The following is a 16,445-nucleotide window of genomic DNA, read 5'->3' on the forward strand; positions in this document are numbered from 1 at the left end:
GATTTTGCAGAAAGTACTTGAGCGAGAGATAGGAATCAATGTGGTCTACAACTTTACGGAAGGAACTGTTTTCAAATTCTGCACCGATTTTGAGTTATCATTCACGAACTGCGTACATGTCCGAAAAACAAGTTTCGTTTTATATTTTTGATTTTTCTGTTAATTGAAAACGATTTTGTAGATACTACCTGCAAGAGAGACCGGAATCGATGTGGTCTACAACTTTACAGAAGGAAGTGTTTTCAAATTCCTCACCAATTTTGAGTTATCGTTCACGGACTGCGTACATATCCTAAAAGCAACTTCCGCTTTTTTTTTTTTTCCTGTTAATCAAAAACGATTTTGTAGAAACTACTCATGTTGGAGACCGAAATCGATGTGTTCTACAAATTTGCAAAAGGAACTGTTTTCAAATTCTATACCGATTTTGAGTTATCGTTTACGGACTGCGTACATACCCGAAAAGCAACTTCCGCTTTTTGTTTTTGATTTTTCTGCTAATTGAAAACGATTTTGCAGAAACTACCCTTTCAAGAGACCGGAACCGATGCGGTCTACAACTTTGCAGAAGGAAGTGTTTTCAAATTCTGTACCGATTTTGAGTTATCGTTCACGGACTGAGCCATCGGAATCGATGTGGTCTATAACCTTGCAAAAGAAAGTTTCTCTAAATTCTGCACCGATTTTGGGTTATCGTCTCGGACTGCGAATATGTTTGAAAATCAAAATTTTACTTTTTGCTTTTGATTTTTTCTCATAATTGAAAACTTCTCAATTATATTTTTTTTTCTTCATCAATCGTATATTTGTTACTGACGTAACTTTGCTGCAGAAGCCAGTTACATATTGTTCCGATTCAATCGAGCCATTGATGATCTTCCAAATTCTATCGAGCTACTGTTGGTACATGATCTTTTGTTATATGATATACTCGTTCATTGATTTACGTATAATTATTCTTTTAGAGATATAGTTTACATCGTTTTATTGATAATTTCTCATTGATACCCTAGTGATTTGATGGTACCATGATGATGTTTTGTTAATACTTTGGTCATGGTGATTTTTGTTGATACCATGATGATATTTCATTGATACCATGGTTATTCTCGGTGATGCCATGATGATATTTTGTTGATACCATGGTTATTCTCGGTGATTCCATGATGATATTTCGTTGATTCCATGGTGATTTTTGTTGATACCATGATGATGTTTTGTTGATACCATGGTTATTCTCGGTGATACCATGATGTTATTTCGTTGATACCATGGTTATTCTCGGTGATACCATGATGTTGTTTCGTTGATACCATGGTTATTCTCGGTGATTCCATGATGTTGTTTCGTTGATACCATTATGATTTATTCATTTTTATTGATACAATGATGATATTTTGTTAATACTTTGATGGTATTCATTGATCACTACGTTGATAAATGTTGTTTTATGTAGTATATACACATATCATTTGCATCACGTAATCACACATTTTGTACTTTTACGTTCATACTTTATGTACCATATGTTGTCGTGCGTATATATGTCGTCAAAAGAGTGGCGTCGCGAACCATCTCTTATGGCATTGTGAACGTAATTATTTCATTAACGATGCTAATAATTTTCATGAAATGTTTTTTTTTGGAGTCTATGATCTATGTAGAATTGATCAAAGAATTGATTTTATGAAGACAAACTTGGTGACAATAAAAGATTTGTGAAGATATGTTTGCTGATGCCATATTGATGACAACATGAAGACATGTTTGGTGATGCGATATTGATGACAAGCTACACAGCAGATTCACGGAGACACTTTTGATTACAAGCTAATCGATAGCTTTTACACCTCTTTATTGAACCTTTGTATTCATTATTGTATTTGATAGGATAGGAGTAATGTAACTCCTCATAAAACATTCATTGTAAAAGGAGTGATGTAGCTCCTCGTGAACATTTGTATATTCAATGATTTTTATAATATAACGGTGGGTGTATATAGAGCTGTGGGTTTTTCCCTTGATCCCCCAAGGGTTTTTTCATCCACAGTTAGGGACCCTTATTTGAGAGGGGGTGTTGAGCTTATATGTGAAGCTACTCAATATATGGTTTCTCTATATATGGCACCCAGGTCCCCTCTATATATACATCATCTCATGTGTGTATTCTAAACACTTTGGGGTTCTACTTCTGTGCTCTCTCCTTCTCTCTCAACACTAGCTAGAATGGCTAAGGATCTAGGGTCTACCTTTCTTACACACTTTGTTTAAGGTTTAAAATTGGAGGATATAGGAGACACCAACCGTTGCACCCACCTTCCAAAACTTGGCTTGAATGGCCAAGTGCTGGATCTTGAATGCACTTACCCTCTAAGAGTTGGTTAGAATGACCCACTTGGGAATCTAAGGTCTACCTATTTCACACACTTTATTTGAGATTGTAAGGTGGTGGATATAGGAGACATCAACAATTGGATCCACATTTCAAGCCTTGGTTATAATGGCCGAGTGGTGGATTTTTTATGGACATACTTCCCAACTTTTTGGTTAGAATGTCCAAGTGGTGGATCTAGAATCTACTCATCCCATAAACATTGTGTAAAATTACAAGTGTTATAATGGCCAAGTATTGAATGCACCTAACTTTAATACATGGTAAGCTCATTTTGTGATCAATTTGGTTTAGGGGGTCATGGATTGCAATCCATGTTTTGACACCATTTTGCATAAGACTTGTAGGGTAGCTGCCAGATATCTCCCCTCAGCTAGTGGAGTACGTTAAAGAATTTTGATGAAGATTTTCCAACCATGGGTAAAAATGACCATTTGGAGATTGAAAACCCAATTTCCATTGACATTCAGTGGTTTCTATGTCCATTTGACACCAAATTTGTTGGGCACACTTCCCGTGATATTTGCAAACTGCCTATACCAAAAAACCTTGTTTGGGCAAGTTGGGTGTTAACCCTCACGCACATTCCTATCACCTACGGCAGATGCTGTATTATTTATTTGGTAGAGTCAGGTACCGCGCTTGTCGGTCCAATAGGAAAAGGGTAAGAGTGATCGCCGATAAGAGGCGCAATCTAACTGGAACATTCAAGGGATTAGCTGGTTAAGAATGGGCGCCCAAGTGTGAATGGGGCAAGCTCATATAAAAGTCAACTAAACCTAAACTCATTCTCTCATTTGTGCAATTGAAGAGTGCTCTTGCTCCATCTCCATCTTCTTCTTCTTCATCTCCTTGTGTCTGTGTGTATGCGTGAGAGAGAGAGAATGTGTGCGATCGAGCATTGCGGCAACACAACGGCGGCGAGGCGGTTGAGCACAGCGTAGTGGCGTCTCCCTTTTCTTCGTGGTGAGGAATCCTGCATGATAGCAAGCATAGAGTGGTGAGTGACACACCATCGTCTTCTTTGAGCTTACTAGTTTAGGCTTGTTGTGTGCTTGGAGACATTTGTGGCTCGCAACAGTGTATCGGCAAGTTCCTTGCATTGACGCGCGCAACAGTCACGCACATTTTTGGCACCGCTGCAGGGGAATGCGATACACTAAGCTTGAATGGCACTATGTGCTTCTTTTGCGGTGAAATTTCAATTGTAGAAAAGGTAGGGAAGGAAGGTGTGTGTGTTGAGAAGAAGGATCTTCTGTTGCTACTGTGTATTTCTTTGTTAATGAAGTTTTGAAAAGTTATTGTGCTTTCAATTGTAGAAAAGGTAGGGAAGGAAGGTGTGTGTGTTGAGAAGAAGGATCTTGTGTTGCTACTGTGTATTTCTTTGTTAATGAAGTTTTGAAAAGTTATTGTGCTTTCTTTGTGATAAGGTCTTAATGATTATGGTTGTTAGTTCTATGTAATGCAAAGTATAGTAAGTAGGAAGTAGATCTGTTAGAGCTAATGAAGTGTGTTAGTGTGTAACAAGAGGTGTATTAGTTGTAAGTAGGTAGGTAGAGTGTGTGTGTGCTCGTGTGCAAGCCACGACAACCTTATCCCCAAAAAAAATAAAAAAGTAAAGGTAGGACTAGGTTTGGGAATATCTCCCAGACCCAAGCCCAAGCTCACGCTCAGGCTCAGGCCTCAGTCGCCCTTTAAAATTATGTATTTTAGCTTCACACTTAGCTAAAAATCAATATTTTTTTAGGACCAACGGAGCTTCAGGTGACCGAACGTTGTGTTGTAAAGCACACCACGACCCTCTGAGTGATACAATTGTTTTGAGCTATCACATACTTTAATCAAAAAATTGATCATTAAAAAACATAAAAAACAAGTAAAAACGGACGCCTAAATTAGTAACCGGTTAACCTTCGAGGTTATTCGCCGATCCTTGTAGGGTGCCAAAGAAACATGACCCAAGGTAGTAGAAACCAAGATCCGAACATAGCGGCTAGTGACTCTTCCTCTGACTACGACGTCATGGAGGGTTTCCCAATGCCTAATCTCGATAGCTCATGCCAAAACATGCATGCCATGGACCCACGGTCCGGGCCGAGCGTGCTTAGCCGCTTGAAGGAAACCTTTAGTAGAGCCACTCGCTCCGAACATGGAGTTAATGATGTAAATGAGGGGGGTGGGGAAGTAAATTCTCAATTCATGACCGACTTAGACTCTATGCCTTTAGAGAATGTGCACGTGAATACTCCATTCACTGCACCCCCTGACTCTTCAGAACTATTCTCCTCTGAGGTCATATTACCCGATGGTAGAAGCCTTGCCGAAGTGCAAGAGGTTGAGCGATATATCATTGTGGCTGGGGAAAAGGAATTTGAGAGCCTACGCAAGGCGGAGCAATGAAGAGAGTTCAAAGAAAAATCCCCTATGTCAATATCCTTGCTAAGAGAGCAATCGAGTGCTCTTGACTTAGCAACCGCTAATGGTCAACCCATAGAGAGCAACATAGCATCTAGCTCAAAGGACACCCCTAGCACCTCAATCCTAGATGGAGTGTTCTTAAATGAGAACTGGGAGTACGAATTACAAATGAAAACTCTAACCGATCTATACACAAGTCACACCTATCACTTGGGTTGGTTAGATGTCCTGCAATCCACAATGGGTGCTACTAGTGTGAAGGATCAACAAGAAAGAGTTTGTGAGGTCATCCATACGGTCATTGAGTTAGAGAGACAGAACAAGGGAATCCACATGCCTTCAATGGGTCTAATGAGATTCATGGATACAGGAAAGGCTAAACAACCAACCTTATCACAAATGGAGACTCCCTCAATAATTCTGATGGATCCCCCATATGTTGTTTCGCCAAGGGTCTCGGTGCAATCTGAGCCCACAAGTGATAGCTTTACCTTTCCAAGTCTAGATCATCTTTCCCTTGATGACACCACGGTTGTCGTGCCTACCCCAATGATGGGCATGCCGAGAAACACGCCATGGACCTCATTTGTTAGTAAAGCACCACTACATGGTAGCTCAATGCCTACAACAGTACCTACAAGTGTGTACCAATTGTATGCACCTATGGGTCATCGCACTCATGTAGTCCCTACCCCTCCCATTGTTTCAACTACCTATGCTCCACAACCACAACACCCAAGCTCTTATTTCCATAGGACTATACCGGCTAGCATTAGCATGTCACATTCGACGCCTGCTATGCCTAGGGCCACACAAATGAACTTTGGGCCACCACATGGCACAACACCGTACCAAACGTGGAACCCAAGGGCTTCCTATGCACCAAGCCTAATGCCAATATCTACTCCACACGTAGTCTCTGGAGCACCTCAACCAACGGTGCCTGCTCACTTAGGGTACTTGGAAACATTTGCTCAAGCTATTGGTCGATCTATTGCTGAGAATATGCACCTAACATGCCTGATAGATAACCTAGAAGTAAGGCAATACAAATAGCCAAGCTCACACAAAAATTTAGTGGAGAAGGGGATGTGAGAAATCATATCAAAGTGTTTGAACAAATATACGATTCTCTAGGAGAACACAATGACCTGCATAAGAGTAATGCTTTAAGTCTAACCTTAAGTGGGAAGGCTGGGGATTGGTATAGAACCCTAAGGGTGGAAGAAAAAACAATTTACCCTACTCTTAGGAGACTGTTCTTAAAAGAATACATACGAGAGGGAGTGCTTTGGGGTGTAGCCTCTCAGCTCCAGAAAGCCCAACAAGAGGAAGGAGAGTCGGTGAGAGATTTTATTAGTCGCTTAAAGAATTTGAATTCTTGTTGTAATCTAAATGAGCGCTTCAACAATAACCAATTGCTTGATAGATTCATTAGGGGGTTACACCATGAGGATATCTACAATGGCCTATTCATTAGAGGTATCACCACTCGGGAAGTAGTCACCACCAATGTGATCCAATTGGAGGATAATTTAATGATTCAAGGAGAAAGAGTGTATGTTGAGTCTAAATCTATTAGCTCGCAAGCATCAAGGCATCAACCAATGACCCTAAAGCCTATTGCTAAGGAGCCAAAGATATCTGAGATGAATTTAGCAGATCACCAAGGCTATTCAAGAGAGTCTTAGAGACAATCGTGCTCCACAAAACAATCATATGTATCCAAGAAGGGAGCAACAATGGTGCTCAGTATGCTATGGACCGCATAGTACCAGTGAATGCACTATTTTTACAGTAAAATTCAATGGGAATTGCAATTTTTGTGAAAGGTATGGTCATCAAGCTAAGGATTGCATAGTATTTAAGCGTGTGATGGCCAATAGACCAACCTTAGCATGGACAGACACACCTCGAGTGCCTGCATTGATGCTGCTCCACCTCTTGAACAAACAGCACAACACATGGTCCCTAGGGCTCAAAATGTTGTTCAAACAACACCCTTACCACCTCCAGTGCTAGGACCACCACCAAAACATCCGAGAATCACTTTTGTGAATCAAGTGGGTTGTGAGTCATCTACTGCTTGTTTGGAAGGCTGTGAGTAAGATGTGTACCCTAATATTTCTTATGGGATGGATGTGCTTGAAGAAAGTCCACAATACTACATGGAGGACTATTAGGGACAAGTCAAACCTTTATATCAAGTAGCTACTCTTGCTGCAAGAGGCCAAAGTATCAATTACACTGCTAAGATACCACCTCTTCAATGCTATGAGTGTGGAGGACCACATCGTGTAGTCGAGTGTCCTATTAGGCTACAAAACAACACCACACTAATGCAAACCAATCAATCGAGCACGTCTACAATGCCGATACTCATGTGTAATTGATGTGGCATAGATCATTTGATTGCCTAATGTCCAAATAATCCAAATGCACCGAAGATCATGCCATTAAACTTGATTGAAGTTACCGAGGAGCCATCACAAAGTACATCTGTAGTACTAGTAAACGTACTCACACGATCGATGCTCCAAAAATGAAATTATATTCTTGAGGAAAGAGACATAGCATCAATTGCCCAATCTTAGAAAAAGAAGAAAACACGAAGGAAGAGATCACGAAAAGCAGCGAAGTCAAACCCCAGTTCAAAGACCAACATAGGGACTGGTGACGACCCCGTATATATGAACGACGCTGAAGAGGATTCTGATTCACGTGAAACCATGGAGACCAAAACGACCACTAAGATAGAAACCAACAAGGAAGATCTTCATGAGCCACAATCACTACGATCCAAGAAGAAGATAGGAACTTATCCAAACCCTACAGAGGAGATCGAGCGAGTCAAGCAATTTAGGAGTTTGGTAGAACATACCCAAAGGGATCTAGAACCAGCACCTAGGCATATCCAAATTACAGACATCGTGTTCCCTACGCAACAACAACCTCACCAAGTCCATAGACCCTTAGCAATACCTAGTGTTATCCAAGACGAAAGTGACTTAAAGTCATGGGAAAGTGGGCGCACTCACTTCTTGATGGAAAGAATGTTTACAAAGGGACTACCTGATCTTATTGAAGAAATGGAGATCCCATCTTCCCCACGTCAAGGGACTAAAATCCAAAAGGTGCCATTAAACATTGCCAAATTGATGGATTTCATGTCTTCAGAAGTCAGAACCACCATCATGTCTGAACTATATAAAGACCCTGAGCTAGTCTCAGCTCTTCGAGCCTTCCTCAATGGAGAACTAAAGTTTGGGATACCACAGTTTGCCCAGATAGATGGAGTTGGGGAGATGCCAATAGAGGAGGAATACTTAGATCCACAACCCAACCTAGATGAGAACCTTGTTATAGAAATACCTGTTAACAAGCTGGGACGATTCTTTGAGGGTGATGAATCCAATGAGACCATACCGATCACTACTAAGGGATTAATTGTGAAGGGAATCCTTGATGGTAGAACTAGGGTTAGCATTGTGACTAAAAATTGATGGGAAACTATGAGAAGACCTCACCTTGCGACCACAACAATAGTAGTGAAGATGGCCAATGGGTCTATTGTTAACACTAGAATGGTAACCTAACAGGACATAAAAGTGTCCTTTCAGGGTTTTGGGAAAAAATCCCAAAACCATAGTAGATCCACTCGTTTTGAAAAATCCTTTCATGAGCTTATAGTTCAATAACTACTACATATGGAAAAAATGAGAAACTTGTAATTTTTCTCATCCCTTGGTCACTACAAGCCTCCAAAGTTGATGGACCAGTGCATTTTTCCCAAAACAACAATTTCTTATGGTTGATTGCATATAAATAAGAGTGGAGATTTTTGTAGGACATGAGATAAAATGCCCCGTTAACTTCAATGTGTTGGTGACCAAAACATATGGTTTCTTTTAACTCACTAATTTTGTTTTGGGCAAAAAAAATAGGTACAAAAAAGTTGTATTTTTGCCATTCTGTTGACCTATTATCAAAGTTTCTATAGTCACGCTCAATACAGATACTATATACATGTTTTATTAGTTCCGTTTGGGCCTCTGGATTCAAAAGGATCCATGGAGCATGTCAAAAGGATAATGGATCTCTTACAATTGGAACCTTGGGCGCAATGATAAAGTGCTAAATACAACAAACATGAAAAAACTGGGTTTAGCATTATGACCTCTAGAAACCCATAGAAACTACTCAATATCTAACCAAGTTTGTTGTCTATGATTAGATATGGTCACTACCTACAAAATACACATAATTGGCCTAAGAAACTAGAAATATTGAGAAAGTTATACATGCTACTCTAAAATGTATCGTATTCTTTAGCAATCAAAAAACTCAACCATCATCATATACTATGCTATATAGCATATTAGGTCCCCCAAAACTCAAGAAAGATTAGCTTTATGTTATACATTACACTTACACAATCAAAATTGAATTTGGATATCAAGAAAGCCACCAAAAAATTCATAAAAGTACTAATTTTGGCCAAAAAACAAGATTATGCAATTCTTGTAAATTGGTCATAACTTTCAATATTAACACTTAGCTCTCCCTACAAGCATCAAAACATGTTGAGAACTATGAAGGCCTAACCTCTAGCCATCTAAACCTCACGAACATGAAGTTTAGAGAAGTATAGTTGCCAAAAATTGAAAAAAGGCCAAAAACAGGACCCGTTTTTTCACACAGTTTAGGTTCAAAAATGTTGTGCAAGAGTAAGGTTAATGGTGAGATCGATACTCAAAAAAAAATGCTAAGTTTTTTTCAGCTTGTAAGGCAACTTTGTGGATATATAGCACCTAGAAATTCATTTTTATACTCTTCAAATAATTCAAGCAAAATGGTCACTTAACAGGACACAAAAGTGTCCTGTTACCATTCTAGTGCTAAACCTATTGGGATGCTAGAAGATCTCAATATCAAGGTCTTTGCACATAAAATAAGGATTACCTTCATTGTTACGGATTTCTCCAAACACACTATGGCATCGGAGATGATCTTAGGAAGTCCTTTCACGAGGGAAGAAAAAATGGTGCATGACTGGTCTAAAAACCATGTCTACTTGTAGTTCCAAGATTCTTTCATTCGAGTGGATCTTGTTACTGGTCGCGCACATCCTCTAGGAAACAGGTTTATAATTGATCATAGATCTGACACCACAGTTCACTCGGTCCCATTGTAGTATTGCTACACATGTACAGCGGACACTGATGTTGGGGAAGATTCTCCTTATATGGATGTACTACCTCGGATGACTGAGTCGGACAATGTGGATTGGGTCCACCTAGCAGCAACCATAGACACTTGGGGAAATAGGGGGACGACCTGGGTAACACCTGAGGGGGATGAAATTCCACTGCTCGTACCCTTAAATATGCTAGAAGCAATGCATATAGCTTCTGATGACCTACAAGATGAAATTTTGACTGGCATTGGAACCAATAGCGCCTCACAAGGCTACAGCCCAAACGATTTGGGGTCAGAATCATCAATTGAAATTGACTATGAGGACAAAGAATCTGAGTTAAATCTTAGTGCAAATGTGGGGACAAACCATTCAGGGCCCAGTGGTACCCTAGATGACAATCTATCCAAGGGAGCAGAAGACACAAGAAGCGATTCATCTAGTGACTCTTCACTAGAGATCTGTTGTAATAAAAAATTAGACAAGAAGAGTAAGAGATATAAGAGGCAAAGATATCAAGAAAATGTGCGTGCTAGAATAAATGAAAAGAAATTTACCGCAGAATGGCTTAATTATATAGGGGCATGTGATGCTCATCGGAAGTTGGTAGATAACTAGGGTGAATACCTTCAAAGCATTATGTGGTGTAGTCCACAACCCATTGACGTCGCATAATTAGAGGCTACAGAGAAGCCAAAGTTGAGCCCTACTGTAAGGAGACGATAAAATCGAGAGTTAGCTCAACAACAAAAGGAATCAGAAGTGAGATCACAATACACAGAAAAATAGGACCCTCCAGACTTACACCCTGCACCTGAACATTTCAAATCCTACACCACAGAGGAACATAAGGTTTTTTATACAAAGGCTCAAAGAAAACTTATTGATGGGAGCAATGGAGTCTATGGTCCAACGATAGTTAAGGAAATAGAGTTAGCAGACCCAGGAGAAGAGTCCAAACCTGTTTTCATTGCCCAAGATCTGACAGAGACTGAGGAGTGTGTACTTAAAGAACTTCTCAAGGAATTCAGGGATATATTCTCCTGGACATATCATGATATGAAAGGTGTTCCACCTTCCATGGTGCAACACACAATCCCCATGAATAACATGGATAAATTAGTTCAACAACGACCCTACCCAGTGAATCCTAAATATGCAAAAATCATTCAAGAAGAGATTGAAAAGCTTGTGGAATGCGGATTCATATACCCTATTGAGCACTCAGAATGGGTGTCTCCAATAGTGATTGTGCCAAAAAAGGATGGGAAACTCGTGGATCTCAAGAAGGTCAATGCCACCACTAGGAGGGACCATTACCCCTTGCCATATTAAGAACATGTGCTTGAAAGAGTTGCACGGAAGGAAGATTATAGATTTTTAGATGGGTACTCTGGCTACAATCAAATCACAATTGTGCTTGAGGACCAAGCTAAAACATCCTTTGTAACCGACTTTGGAGTGTTTGCATTTCGTGTTATAGCTTTTGGCTTAACCAATGCCCCGATTACGTTTCAAAGATTAATAAACACTACTTTAAGAGAATATTTGAGGGAGTTTTGTAAAGCTTTCTTAGATGACCTTTGTGTTTATTCCTCTTGAAAAGAACATCTATCATGCTTACGAAAAGTTTTTGAGAAGTGTATATTGTATCACATCTCCTTAAACCCTTTTTTGGGTTAAACATGGAGTCATTTTAGGGCATATAGTGTCCAAAAATGGGATTTCCACAGATGATTTCCATTGCTGAATTGCCACCACCTACAAACTATAAAGGATTTCAAAGGTTCATGGGCCATGTTGGTTATTACCGACGGTTTATTTTAAACTTTGCTGAGATAACTCGTCCTTTGTACAAGCTTCTTATCGAGTTCCAATGGACTGCGGAGTGTGACCATGCTTATGAGTCATTGAAAACGACCTTGACTAGTGCTCCTATTCTACGAGTGCGCGATTGGAATGTGATTTTCTATGTGCATATTGATGCATCAAGCTTTGCTATTGGGTGTGTTCTAGCTCAACCAAGAGAACATAAACTGGACTACCCCATTAGCTTTGCAAGTCGTCAATTGCATGATGCTGAGAGAAACTACACAACTAGAGAGAGAGAAGGTTTACATATGATTTATGCAGTGAAGAAATTTCGCTACTACCTCCTGGCCAACAAGTTTGTGTTCTATGTTGATCATCAAGCCTTATTGTATCTAGTAAATAAACCTTGTTCCACGGGAAGAATTACACGATGGTTGTTAATCCTCCTTGAGTTTGATTTTACCGTTGTGACGAGACCTGGTAAAAGACATGTCATGGCGGATCATTTGTCTTGCATACCCAATGGTGAAGCCCCTACTGGATTCGATGATGAGTTGCCCGATACTTCTCTATTCCTAGTCAAAACCATACCTGAATGGAGTGAGAAGATTGTGAACTTTCCAGTTAATGGTTTTCCACCCAAAGAGCTTCGTAAAGACATAGCTTGAAATTGTTAAAAGAATGTGAACCTTACTCTCTCATTGCAGGAACTCTCTACAGGCTAGGGAAGGATGATATTCTTAGATGTTGTGCCCATGAGGATGAGTATTTATACATACTCCAAGAAGCCCACATGGGTATAGCCGGAGGACATTTCTCAGGGGAACTAATAGCTAGAAATTTGTTGCAATCAAGCTATTGGTGGCCTACCTTATTCAAGGATGCATCACTTTTTGCAAAAAGATGTGATGAATGTCAGCGTTACAAAATCACACAACAAAAGGATAGAATGCCCTTATATCCTGTTAAAATGACCCAACCATGTGAAAAATGGGGTTTGGACTTTGTAGGCCCAATTAGTCCGGCAGCTCTTAGCACTCAATCTCGATATATTATCGTTGCCACTGACTACGTGACAAAGTGGGCGAAATCAAGGGCGACACGTAAGGCCAATGCGAGGTCAACTGCCAAGTTTCTCTTTCAAAACATTATTACAAGTGATAGACGACTTTCGAAAATCAAAGAAAAAAAAGGAAAAAAAACTCATTTCACCCCCCCAACTCTCAGTACCCCCCCACCGTAACTTATTTTTTTCCCCTCCCGCCCTACGGACATCGGATAAAACCCTCCCACTCTCTCCCCCCCATTTTCCCTACATACCCCCTTTCCTAATATCTCTCTCCCCCCGATTTACCCTCCCCGGCCAGGCAGAAACTCAGAGAAGGAGCCCTCAACCCCTCTCTCATGCTCCCACGGTGTGAGCCGTGTGAGAACCCCCCCCCCCCCTATCTTCAGCCCGCCAATATTCCCTCCCCTGACCCCTCCTCCCTCTTCCCCACCCGCTCACCTCACCCTCCCTCGGCTCATTCACCCCCCCCCCCCCCCCCCTCGGCCTCATTTCCCCCCCTCTTTGGCCCGCAGATATATTCCCTTACACCCCCCCCCCCTTGACTTATTTCCCCTTCGTCCTCAAGCCCCATTGAAGACGACACCCCCCCCTCTCTCTCTCACCCACACATCTCCCATACCCCGCCATTCCCCGTCTCCCCTCACTCTCCCTCACACACTCTCTCTATCCCTTATCCCCTCACCCCTATCCCCTCCCCCTCTTCCTCATTCTCCCTCTCTCTCTCTCTCTCTCTCTCTCTCTCTCTCTCTCTCTCTCTCTCTCTCTCTCGGGTAGTGGTGCAGTCCCACACTCACACACACACTCCCTCTCACTCACAACCACACCCCACAACCACACCCCACAACACCCCCCCCCCCCCCCCCCTCTCCTCTCTCTCCCCATGCACTGTGCGCCGCGCGCTACATTCGATACACACACACACACACGCATGCCATGCGGGTTGCAGCAAATACGCCAACACAACACACACACACACACACACTCACCCACCCACACACACTCACACCCCCTATCCTACCCCCCCCCCCCCCCCCTCCCTTTCCGCCTTGCGCATAAGAGTAAGCCGCCGGCCGTCTGCAGAAGGAAAAAAAAAATAAAAAATTATATATATACATTATATATATATATATATGGACCCCTTCCCACGCACGCTTTCGCACACACATACCTATACAAAACACACACACACCCGCCTCATGCACAAATACATACACATACCTATATACGCACCGCACCGCAATACGAAGGAAAAGGCTACGACATCAACAAACAAAAGGAAGAAGGATCCAAAGCACGCGCCGCCAAAAACAAAAAACAGAAATGCGCCGAAGGCATGCCCCGATCGACTCCGAAAAGAAGTACGCTCGACACTGACACACCGGCAGCACGCCGTTCGCCGACAACACGCAACCATGACTCATCCCAGTAATTTTTAGGTTATTTTACCATTATCTTCAGTTTTTCACCAGAGCCATTGTAAATTTCCATTTTGAAAATATCCTCTCTCTAGGTGATGGTGACAAAGGCCCACCTAGAGATTACCATCTTTTAATAACCTTCCCCAAAACAAAGCAAGGGTCAACCACACCGGGCCCACTACTTGCTTTGTCTCCCCGATTAAGATTACCCTAAGCACATTGGGATTACCATAATCCAAGCACCCAACACCTATAAATTGGCACTGAGAGGTCACTATCGGGGGGGGCAACTTATGTGGAACCAAGCATTGGGTAGAGTGTAGTAGGAGGGATTGACACTATCACCATCACGGGGAGGGGGTCTTGTGTGTTGGGTTTGCCTTGGAAATTGCACCATGCAAAGGGAACCACACCCATCTCTCGACTCCAATGGTCGATGCACACACTTATGCACGCTCTTGGCAATGAGTATTCACAGCCATTGAGTCATCCTAGAGAACGCACTAAGTAGGTTGCACCATCTCCTCTCCCTACCTCTCTACAATCACGGCATGCCACCTTGTAAATATTGCAGAAACAACTCACCCTCACACCTCGGAGGTTGTTTTCATCAATTGCGAGTGTTCTCTCTCTCTCTCTCTCTCTCTCTCTCTCTCTCTCTCTCTCTCTCTCTCTCTCTCTCTCTCTCTCTCTCTCTCTTCCTCTCTCTCGGTATGTAGGCTTGCGGTGTTCATATCATCGTGGGCTTTGCGTCCTAGCCGCTCAAAGCTAGGTGGTGCCCCCCCTGTTTGCTTTACCGTGGCAAGCTCGAGGCGAGCCATTCGGCCCCCTGCGTTTTAGAGGCCGTCGGGGTTCGTGGTCCGCTTTGCGACCTTCATTTGGTGCCCCCTCGGAGGAGGGATTTTCTAAGACCCTTCAGTTTACAATGCTGAAAGTGACACTCACTATCAATCATGGACGAGTGGCTAAAGGAATTTTCTAACTGGAGAAGGAAAGAAGAAGAGAGGAAGGAGGACCTAGCCGCCTTCATTGAGGTGCTACTACCAGGCTGTAGTGTCATCAACATTCAAGAGGTAAATTCTCCATCTCCTGTCGTTCGATCTAAATATAAATCGAACGCATCAGGTGGGAGATTATTGAGGTGCCATCACTGTTGTCAACCAAGGCACACGGTCGATGAGTGCCAGCAACGAATGCAGCAGAAGGGCTGAAGTCTTTTACATTGACATTCATTGCAAGGAGGCCATTAATGTCAAGGAAGGAAAGCAGACGGTGAGGCCTCTTTTCCCTTAAGAAACTGCAATCAAAGATAAAACCCTAAAGTGGCCTAAAGGGGTTGCTCGAGCCAAGGGCAAGGAGAAGATAGGCTAGCCTGGAAACACATGACCCCGAAGGGAGAAGTGTCTGGCCAAGCAAGTGCTTCAAGCTCAGGGAGCCGGGTTGTACCCACTTTGTCAAAGAAGAAGTCATCCGAAGCTAAGCGGCGGAAGGTCGCCTACGGATTTGCACGACGCATGCGAGTGCTACCAATCCACTTCAACAATCCAGAAGAAGTGGTGAGAAGATTCCCATGTCCTAGAGAAGAGTGGTTCGGCTACTGCTCTCGCTGTTTTGGGAAGCGAGTGGAGGACCTTCCTCCCCTCCTTGTACAACTTATCCTGAAGAAGCTCTCTACCACGGGAGAGACCCAATGGGCCGGAGATGAGCTGCAGCTGAATGGAGTAGAATTCATGCAACACACCAATTATGAAAATTACCTTCAATTGCTGTGAGCCAAGAGCTAGACTGGGAGTGGTCAGACGCGTCGCCATCACCCCGTACGTGCTAAGCAACGAAGGAAGGGTAAAGCCCATGAAAGGTGAGGACCTCTTGTGGATGTGCCGACTCATCAACACTAGCACAGTAAGAGTATAAGTAAGTATTTCACCCTTTGTGCATGATGGAAAACGGGCCGACGACATTCCCGTTCAGATTCTTGCAGCATATGCATGTGAATATCTATGCAAATAGGAAAGTCTTCTACCAACAGAAGATCGTTTACCTATTCGGTGTGGCAGTCCTAGGAGAAATCCTCCATTCCCCAAACCCTATCATTCTCCCCATACTAGATTACCATCATTCCTTTAATGTCTCTATTTT

This window comes from Adiantum capillus-veneris, chromosome 25, assembly GCF_014529385.1.
Source record: "Adiantum capillus-veneris isolate H3 chromosome 25, ASM1452938v2, whole genome shotgun sequence".
Taxonomy (NCBI): Eukaryota; Viridiplantae; Streptophyta; class Polypodiopsida; order Polypodiales; family Pteridaceae; genus Adiantum; species Adiantum capillus-veneris.